The 11,163-nt window shown below is 40.4% G+C and overlaps 1 protein-coding gene across 4 annotated transcripts in view; it reads right to left on the reverse strand.

Moving 5' to 3' along the window:
* fam13b (family with sequence similarity 13 member B) overlaps positions 1–1,307 on the reverse strand; it is a 53,657-nt gene extending 52,350 nt beyond the window's left edge. For all 4 annotated transcript variants that reach the window (XM_039648616.2, XM_039648614.2, XM_039648615.2 and 1 more), the window contains exon 1: positions 1,141–1,307. The gene's annotated coding sequence lies outside the window, so the exon portion shown is untranslated. The remainder of the gene's footprint in view (positions 1–1,140) is intronic.
* Between the last annotated feature and the right edge of the window lie 9,856 nt (positions 1,308–11,163).

Consider the following 11,163-nt stretch of genomic DNA (forward strand, 5'->3'; position numbering starts at 1 on the left):
CTACAAAACCAGAGGATAAAACAACAATCTATATCAACAGGAGGGACAACAGTTAATGACTTTGCTCTGTATTACTCACGTATGCCTGGAACATTTATTTGACTTACAAGGTCACAAGGCAAGCATAGGATAGCTTGATTTTTTTTTAATCTCCATAACATTCTTATGCCTTTTCCAGTTTTTCCTGACTACTGGAAAAGGATTTTTAAAAATGTAAAAAGTGTTCACACTCACAAGAACCATTTGTAGATACGTAACTAAATATATGGGATATACAACAAATAAGGCTTCATCCTTTCTAAACTCGAAATAAAATCCAAATGCTACATTTTAGCATTAAAAAAATGACTTGTTTATAAAATTCGAATGAAACAAGGCAAGCAAAACATTAAAAAATTAATCTATTATTAAACACTACAATCCCCCTCAGCTGTTGTTCCAGAAACAGCTCTATAAAGGATTCAGGTTTCACATCCCAATTAAACGAAACTGAAGCTATTTTAGGACGTCGACGACCAAGAGCACTAAATTATATGTTTTAGAAGGATATTTATTTTTAAAGACAGAATGTGATTCTGGAAGTTACAGTTTGAACCTTTCAGCTGTCAACAATCTCACCCCACTGATAGCAGCATCTTTAAGCAAAAAAAAAAAAAAAAAAAAAAAAAGAGAGAGAGAGAGAGAGAGATAGCCTACATTTACAATTAAAAATGAAAGGATCCCACTATAAAACGGATGCAGCTTTGGTTGTGATTAATGCCTTAAATGACACCAAATATAAAAGAATAAATAGAATATATAATTCTCATTAGTAAGAATTTTAATAAACGTCTTTCTACGCTATCGTGTTAGCCTCATAGCTTAGCACTGTCAACATCATTCCTGCAGCCCCACACATCAGTTAAGGCACAAAACAGCGTTAAATCCACTATACGGGCATCATATGCACATTACATTAAGATATAAAATAATTCAATATGTCAAGTATGAAATACTAACATCATCATACTACAACCAAAGAGAGTGAAAATCAATAAGTTGATACAAAAAAGGATGAGTCGCTATAAGGCGATCCCTGAGCTGGCTAACGCGACGGCTAGCATCCGCTAAAGTCACTCCATCGAAACCATCCACACTTACCAGGTCAAACCAGACGATAAACGAAAGCAACTTGATTAATTTTACTAGTCCCTGGTCCAAAGGAGGCGATATGAATGGTGATATAAAGGAGACTAGCTACAGTGTTCAGCTGGCATGGCCAGTTTTAATGTGAATAGTTGGATTCGGTGGAATGGAGACAGTGTGAGTTACACCCACAACGAAGCCAAAAACACGCTGACCCCGCCCCTCTCTCTCTCTCTCTCTCTCTCTCTCTCTCTCTCTCTCTCTCTCTCTCTCTCTCTCTCTCTCTCTCTCTCTCTCGGCATCTCCTTAGCATTCTTCTCAACACAGTTTTCCAGAATATTCCATGGAATTATTTTATATTTATTTCAAACTGTGTAGGTTTTATATTAGGTCTACATGTCAGGTTGAGCATAGCCTGCATAGAAATCAGGGCCATTACTTTAAAAAGTCGCACATTTCAAACAAGTGGCTTATAACGCATAATGTTATACTGTAATACAAATGTTATGAAATCTTTTTTTGTTGTTTTAATGTAAAGCATCACAGATCTGTTTTAGTATATTCAATGTTTCTTAATTGACTGGAAGTTATTATTTTAATAGACTACATTACATACAAAAACTAAATTATCCTATAGCCTATCCTAGGCGTATTCGTTTGTATTGGTTGAAGAAGAAAAAAAAACTCATACAGGTTTGCAACAACTTGAGGGTGAGTAGGTACACAATGACAGAATTTTCATGTTTTGGGTGGAGTATCCCCAAATGAGGGAAAAAAAACTTTAAAAATACAATTCAAGAGTTGTGCAGAACATAACAGTATGTTATACGGAACTACAGCGCCACACAGTGGTTGTTGATATCCAGCTAAATGGAAAAGCATATAGGTAAAAAGTGAACAAGGTAACTTACAATATATTGTATGCTTATTTGATTTGCTTATTTAAAAAAAATATGCCATGTAGAGACAGCTCCTAGTTTTTAATAACTTTTAATATTTTTTGCAATTGTAGTCAAACACCAAAAAAATCATACAAATAAGGCTTAGACTGAAGGCAATGCAAAATCATGCCTGAACAGGGAGCACAGCTCAAAGTTTCAAACAAACATTTCAGCTGTGCTGATATTCTAGATTGAAAAAAAAAAAATTAAAAATTAAAAACATGTGCTGGATTATGTTGTTGTTTATATTATGTTTCTTTGTGTTTGTTCCCGTCAAGTTGGCCTAGCTCCCAAGTATCTGTCAGTATGATTCAACTCACCTGTTGTTTAAAATCTATACCAAACAGAGTAGTCCCCTTGTTTAGTCTGGTATACTCCCTGTTCTGTTCAGTTCTTTGCCCTGTCCTGTTGATGTTAAGTGGTTTTGTTTGCCCTACTCTCCCATGGATTTAATAAAGACAGTTTCTGTTAAGATATTGGAGTTGGCGTATAACTCACTATCCATTTGAGGATTTCGCCACAAATGTGGAGTGAGTACTGGTAAATTACTCTGCATTCATCATCAGCCCAGCGGAGGACATCAGTTTCACTCCAGACCCAGAGTCCAGTCAGCCCTACGGAGCTAAAACCCGATTCCACCGCAGAAAGGAGCCTGAGGAATGTGCCAGTGAGTCCTACTGAGCCTTATTCCACCCCTGAGCCCAACAATACGTCTGAACAGGTGCACAAGTCGACAACATTTCCCATCCAAGAGGGAATACTAGTGGAGTTCAAAGGCAAGGAGGAAAGCCCTGCCGCTGCAAATGAGTATTGCATGGCCTCTGGAAATATATTGGATTAATTAAAGGAGGTAATACCCTTAATTCCCCTGTTACCACTGGCTCCGCCCAGTTCTGAGTTTCATAAGTTTTCTGAGGGCCTGTCCAGTGTTCCTTTTCCACCTCCTCCAGCATATACATCAGTCTTTCCTCCGGTGGTTCCTGTCAGTCCCTCGGCTCATCCACAGTTGGGTTTTTGCAGTGCGGTGGATCTGCCTGGGGTCTGCCAGTCCTCATCATGAGGATCCCCCATCTCCTCCTCCAGCCACAAAGCCCCGGTATAACGGCTCCTGAATGTTTTCTCCAGATCAGAAAAAATCACGCTTCAACTGATGCCTTCGATGTCTTTTATATTTAATGTCTTCTTCTCAAGAATTAGGACATTTTACCATCACAAACATCAAATGGACACCGTGAAAAAACTGAAAATAAACCAAAATTACAATCAAATTTGAGAAGAAGTAGTTTTTTCCATGACGTTGTTCAATTTAGCTTATTACTTCAAATCAATACACATCAATACACATAAACGATAAACAAGATATGTACAAACATACCGTGTGCCTTCTAATCAGGATTCAGGAGACATTAGGAGACATATTTTGATCAAAAGTCTTCTTAATTTTACACCTCTCAATTCGTGTGCGACACCTCATGTCTCTCAGTTTCTTCTTTCTTTCCGTGTTCACGCAAAATCAAATCACATGACCAGTACTTCTTATGTCACTCATTTTCTCCAGTAGGTGTCACTATTACCAAACTATCATGCAAATAAAATACAATTCCCAAAAGAGTATTATACAACATTAATAAAACAAACAAAACAAAACTTTCAAAAGAAGATGAATATTCAGCAAGAAAATACACTATGTGCGACAGCTACACTGCCACCAAAATTACAAAGGATTTATGTCAGTAATAACTTGAACAAATTAAATGAATCCTGTAATTTTCTTATGAGCTGTCACTTAACTTGCATTCATCTTTCAACACTTTCACAACCAGTGTTATTTAACCATTATTTGAATTAAACTATTTTAGATGCGTCAAAACTAATCCGTTTAATCCCATTTTTAGGTTTCACGCATTATTTAAGAGTTGTTTTCAACTATTACTACTAATTTTTGAATTGGACGCTCCAAAAGGGATATTTGTGTCAATCGCTCACCCTTTTTTCCTAACTTCCTCTGTCCCATTTGGAGTTTTACCTTTCGCACCAACCCATCATCGTCTGCACTTGTCTCAACGACTCTAGCTAGTCTCCATTCATTTCTGGGAACATTGTCCTCTTTGAGAATTACTACATCTCCAACATGAACATTTCTTCTAGACCTGTGCCATTGCTGTCTGAGGCTTAAGTTGGCCAGGTATTCTTTGCGCCATCTGCCCCAAAACTGTTCCGACAGGTACTGCACTCTCCTCCATCTTTTCCTAGCATACAAATCTTCCCGAACAAATTTGCCAGGAGGAGGAAGAGGCACTGAGGTCTTCATCGTGAGCAAATGATTAGGTGTCAAAGGCTCAACACTCTCTGGGTCATTTATTGTGTTTGTGGTAAGCGGACGACTATTTACAATTGACATTGCCTCGTAGAAAAATGTTCTTAATGAAGTGTCATCCAGTCTTCCTTTAGCTTGTGCCAGAACAGCGTTCATCACACTCCTTACAGTCCTTATTTGGCGTTCCCACACACCTCCCATATGGCTTGCTTCAGGAACATTCATAAGGAAGTCACATTGTTTGCTTGCAAGATAGGTAGTGATCCTCTCTTGATCCAGATCTTTCAAACCTTTCTCCAGCTCGTTCTTAGCCCCCACGAAATTCGTGCCTTGGTCGGATCTGATCTGTCGCACAGCTCCTCTGATTGCTATGAAACATCTTAAGGCATTCAGAAATGCATCGGTGGAAAGATCTTCTAGCATCTCTAAATGTACAGCCCTGGAACTCATGCACGTAAACAACAGTCCATACCTCTTGAATTCTTTCCGACCTTGTTTTGTGTAGAAGGGGCCGAAACAGTCGATACCAGAATACGAGAATGGAGGTGAGGGTTCCACTCGGTCAGCTGGAAGGTCAGCCATACGTTGTTCTTCGACTGATCTACGCATCTTTCTGCAAGTAACACAATTTTTGATGTTCTTAGCCACTACATTGCTTGCACCTAATATCCAATATCCATTGGCTCTGAGCTCATTCAAGGTTTGACCTCTGCCCTGATGTTGAGTTTTCTTGTGACAATGGTCAAGTATTAGTTGTGTGACGATGCCTTCCTTAGGAAGAATTACTGGATGTTTCAACTCAAATGCTGCGCTAGACTTTCTTAATCGTCCTCCAACTCTAAGCAGTTCATTCTTGAGAATGGGATCAAGTTGGTATAACTTGTTATTCTTTGGCAGCTTAGCAGGGTTTTGACTCAGCAATTTCAGTTCTTCTTCAAAGGCTTCTCTTTGTGCTGCCTTGATGAGCACAAGAGCTGCTTTCTGTTTCTCCTCTACACTAATGGACCCTGACTTGTCTGTGTTTACCAGTCTTTTGATCCTAGCAATAGTTTGGAGAGCTTTATTCCAATCTGAGAATCTTGAGAGTCTTTCAAGAAAGCTACCTCTTACACAGGAATCTGTTTTCAGGACCTTTACCTCAGGATCACCTACAAGAAGCACTGGGGATTTTTCAAGAGTGCTAATCTCTCGTTCCCATAAGAACTTGGGACCATCAGGTCTGCCACCTTGAGACCCCTAGATGCACAATCTGCAGGATTTTGACTTGTTTCCACGTAGAACCATTGTCTTGGATCTGAAGAGTCTCTTATTTTCTGTACACGGTTAGATACAAAGACATGGAAGCGCCGGGCCTCGTTCTTGATATACCCCAGCACCACCTGGGAATCAGTCCAGAAAAACTCCTCATTTACCTTCAGATCAAGCTCTTCTCTAAGAACATGACTTACTGCCGCAGAAACTGTGGCTGCGGTCAGCTCAAGGCGTGGTATGCTGAAAACCCTTGAAGGAGCTACTCTGGCCTTACCCATGATCAGTGCACAATGTACTTGTTCATCAGCAACAATCCTGATGTATGAACACTGGCCATAACCCTCGCTGCTAGCGTCTGAAAAATGATGTAGCTCTATTTTCTGAATTCTGCCTATATTTCCAGGAATTAAGCATCGTGGTATTTTGACCTTTTGGAGATTCTTCAAGTCATGAATCCATGCATCCCACTTTGGCTTCAGATCAGAGGGAAGAGCTTCATCCCATCCTACCCCTCGTTTGCACATCTCCTGGAGCACTCTCTTCCCAGTCAAGATATAGGGAGCGAGAAAACCTAATGGATCGTACACACTGGCAACAACTGACAGAATTCCTCGTCGAGTGGCAGCCTTTTCGTTCAGGTCAACTTTGAAGGAGAATGTATCAGTCTCTATGTTCCACTTTACTCCCAGTACACTCTGCATTGGAAGCTCATTGTAGTTTAGATCGACATCCTTCACTACACTGGCACGTTCGCTCTCTGGAATTGCATTCAATACTTCTCTGCTATTAGACACAAACTTGTGTAAACGCAGTTTTCCCTTAGCCAAGGCTTCTTGCGCTTCACTAACCAACTCGTTGGCCTTCTCAATGGAATCAACGCTGACAAGACCATCATCCACATAGAAATTTTTGCGAATGAAGCTCGCTGCCAGTGGATAGTCCTTCTCATATTTGCTGGCAAGATATTTCATGCCGTAGTTCGCACAACCTGGAGAGGAGGCAGCTCCAAAGATATGCACTCGCATGCGGTATTCCTTGGGTTCCCTTTCGGTGTTCCCGTCTTCCCACCATAGGAATCTCAGGAAATCACGATCATCTGGACTGACGTGAAAGCGGTGGAACATCTTCTCCACATCACAGCCAATCGCAATCTGATGCTCACGAAATCTGCACAAAACTCCAGTTAGAGCATTTGTTAAGTCTGGTCCTGTGAGTAAGTGGTCATTTAGACATGTACCTTCAAATTTGGCTGAGCAGTCAAATACCACTCTTATTTTTTCCGGCTTTCTGGGATGGTACACCCCATGGTGCGGAATGTACCATACATTGCCTTCTTTTGATGTAGCATCTGCTTCTTCGGCATCACCATCTCTAAAGATACTATCCATAAATCTCAGATAATCTTCTCTGTACTTGGGATTTCTCTTCAGTTTTCTTTTCAAATGCTTCAAACGAACCGTAGCAAGCTGCTTATTGTTCGGTAATTGAGGACGCTCTCTGAAAGGTAAGGGCATTTCCACATGTCCTTCTTTGTTGTGTTGAGTCATTTTATCCAACTGTTGAAGAAATTGAATGTCCTCCTGAGAGATTGTCTTTTCTCTTGAGTCTGTATCCCGAAAATCTGCTTCTAACGTCCTTATTACAGCAGCAGGAGTGATTGCTGGGAGTTCCTTCACAGAAATGCGATGACAGAATCCTGCAATGTTTCTAGAGCAAGTATGGGGTGTTATGGATCCCACTATACTCCAGCCTAAGTCTGTTTTGACTGCGTATGGTTCATGATCCTTCCCTGATATCACCTGGGTTGGCTTCAGAGCTCTTGGACAATCAAAGCCAATTAGAAGACCTACAGGACAATTTAACAAATCTGGCATCTCGTCTGCAACACTGAGCAGATGCATCCATTTCTGAGCCTTTTTGCAAGTAGGAATGCTATCTCGTTCCAAGGGAATGTATTCTCGAGTGTATACGGGTGGCAACTCGATGTACTCTTGCAGACTATAACCTCTCACTCTTAGTCCAATAGCTCTCTGACAATTCTCTATTGAAGCTCTATCAGTCATTGTGGACAGCTTTAATTTCACAGGTTCTGTGTTTGCTTGAAGTTTATCACAGATGTCTTGATTGATAAAGGTATTACTGCTCTGCGTGTCCAGCAATGCGTAGGCTAAGATTTCTGTGCTGTCCTTTGTAGCACAAGAGAGCCATACTGGAACAATCATCGAAGTGTGATTACCATTATCCATCTCCACACTGCATAAGCTAGTGGAAGCCCTTTCATCAGATGAATCTTCTGGCTTTCCTCCTTGAGAGCGTTCTTCGTGAAGTGGAGAGGGGTGACTCTGCCTGCAGATGTTGCAAGTAGCTCGCTTTCTACAGTTTTTAGAGACATGGCCGACTCTGAGACAAGCAAAGCACATCTTGTTGTTGAGGACAAACCTTTTCTTCTCCTCAAGAGGCATAGCTGCAAACCTTTCACATTTGTATATGAAATGATTTTGCTGACAGCAGACACATTCTATTTGTCTATTATCCCGAGTGACCGAAGGGCTTGGTTTGGAGCCTTTCTCTCTTTCCAATGCACTCCTTGCAATGGGTTTAACATTTTGTGTCAGAGCACTGGCCTTGATACGTTTCTGCTCCTTGTCAGACTTTTCATCTGCATGTTTTAAAGCAAATAGAGAGGAAACAGGATTACATGCAATACGTGCCTCCTCTGCCACAAAGTCTGCAAACTCAGTGAAGCTGGGGTATGGCTTCTCTTCATCTAATGCCTTAGTGACATACCTATTCCAGCGAGTTGTTATCCAGTCAGGAAGTTTCTGAAGCAATTTCTGGTTTTCTTCACAATCGTCCAAAACCCTCAAACCATGTACATGAGGCATTGCATTTTTGCAAGAGATGAGGAAATCACTAAACTCCCTTAATTTCAGTGATTCTTTGGGTCCAAGTTTTGGCCAATTGTTTAGCTTTGTTCTAAACGCTCTTTGAACTACAAAGGGGTGTCCATAACGTTTGTTCAGGGCATCCCAAGCTTGTGTGTAAGCATCCTCATCACTCCTATAAAATGTTCCTTCTAGTACACGAAGCGCATCTCCACTTATGTATCTTTTCAGATAGAACAAGCGATGTCCTGGGCTTGTACAGTTTGTTTCGATCAAGGCTTTAAAGCAGGTGCACCATTCAGTGAACTTAAGTGGATCACCCGTAAACGTGAATGGCTCTGGAGCTGGAAGTTTAGTCATTGCCAGGGATTCTTTTAGAGCTTTCACTAACAAGACATCATCTACTCTTTTCTCAAGCTCATTTTCAGAGCAAGGTTGAGCTAAAGTTTCTTGGGAAACCTTGATGCGTGAAACGTTTTCGTGATGCAGAGGAAACTGACTTGGAGGCATGGTGCTTCTTTCTTTAGCATCTCCTATTTCAGCATTCAATCTTGATTCCTCTTCTGCATACACACTGTATTCAGCTTCCATTACTTCAAGATCCCTTTGTTCCTCCAGCATTTTTAACCTCTCTTGTTGGGCTAGTACCTCTTTTCTTTGAGCTGAGATTTCTTTTTCTCTCTTTAGTTCAGCACGTTTCGCAGCCAAGCGTGCCGCTGCTTCCGCCCTTTTTGCTGACATATGACTTCCTTGCTGACTATCTCGTTCAGCTCTCGACACAGTTGAACCATAAATTGACCTGGCGTCATCTCTTTGCAGTAACTGAAGGAGTGTTTCCTTTACAGCTTCAGCATCAAACTCCTTTGTGCCAACTTCTGCGCATCGTCTTTTCAGTAGTGTAGTTATTTCACTAGTAACTGAAGTGCAGCTATCCATTCTCCTTCTTATATCTTGAGATGGTACGTTCAGTGCGCGAATACTCTCATAAATTTGTTTTAACTCTGCTTCACGTTTCTCTGCCGTCACTATCATATCATCTAACTCAGTTTGAGAGCACTCTTCTTTCAGTTTAGATCTGACAAATTGAGCTTCAGCTTTAAAGTTTAAGTAAATGAACATAAACTTCCGTTCTCTTTTTGCCAACTCGTCATGTTTGAACTCAAGCATTTTTTCTGTAGGACGCCTTTCTCTTTCTGATCGCCTAACTTCTTGCTCAACTTGTGATGATAATTCCTGGAATCTCGTCTTATTAACTTCCAGATCTGCATTAATTTCAGCTAAGCGTTGTTCACATTTTTCTCTACCAGAGGCATCAATTTCCGTTTCTAATTTCCCCTCTAATTCTGCCTTTTCTTCTTCAAGAGCTTGAATCACTTGGTCTAAGACACAAATGTCTGATCTATTTTGATCCATGTTCGTAACTTGATGTATACCACACTATTAAGCTTTAAACACTGATAACAAGCTGTAATGTGGAAATTGCAAAATGTCAGTTATTAAACAAGTTACACCCTTCTATCTATTTAGAAAATTATCAAATGCAAATATTTGTTTAAACTATTTGCACAATTTCAACCAGAATAAATGTTAAGGCAACCAAGAAATTAAATTTCAAGTTGAAAAGACAGTCTGACCTTCAAATCCAAAGGTAGCAACTCTTATTGACAGCTACATTGTCCGAAAACTTTGCAACGTTGCCGCCTTGTGGCTGTCGGTCGTCACTGCAGCAATATCTTCTTGCGTTGCACTTCAGCACGGCAAGGGATGCAGTCACGCGAAAGGCAATAGAGTTTCAATGCGACGAAATCGCGTTGGACAATTGAATGGCGACGTCCTCACTTTCACCAATGGCTGTAGTGTTCTACCGGGGTCGACTGAACGTTGTAGGCACTTCACATCGAGGTCTGGCGATCTTCCTTTTCCACGATGAACTCTTGCACTCTTCCAGGCAGGGTGAATGCACGTTTTTTCACTATAACGGCTCCTGAATGTTTTCTCCAGATCAGAAAAAATCACGCTTCAACTGATGCCTTCGATGTCTTTTATATTTAATGTCTTCTTCTCAAGAATTAGGACATTTTACCATCACAAACATCAAATGGACACCGTGAAAAAACTGAAAATAAACCAAAATTACAATCAAATTTGAGAAGAAGTAGTTTTTTCCATGACGTTGTTCAATTTAGCTTATTACTTCAAATCAATACACATCAATACACATAAACGATAAACAAGATATGTACAAACATACCGTGTGCCTTCTAATCAGGATTCAGGAGACATTAGGAGACATATTTTGATCAAAAGTCTTCTTAATTTTACACCTCTCAATTCGTGTGCGACACCTCATGTCTCTCAGTTTCTTCTTTCTTTCCGTGTTCACGCAAAATCAAATCACATGACCAGTACTTCTTATGTCACTCATTTTCTCCAGTAGGTGTCACTATTACCAAACTATCATGCAAATAAAATACAATTCCCAAAAGAGTATTATACAACATTAATAAAACAAACAAAACAAAACTTTCAAAAGAAGATGAATATTCAGCAAGAAAATACACTATGTGCGACAGCTACACCCGGACTCCACCTTGGTCCTCCGACCCTACGGCTTTGCCTTGGCTCAATGCTCCCTCAGCTCCAC

The sequence above is a fragment of the Pimephales promelas genome, chromosome 9, assembly GCF_988280905.1.
Source record: "Pimephales promelas chromosome 9, fPimPro1.hap1.1, whole genome shotgun sequence".
NCBI lineage: Eukaryota > Metazoa > Chordata > Actinopteri > Cypriniformes > Leuciscidae > Pimephales > Pimephales promelas.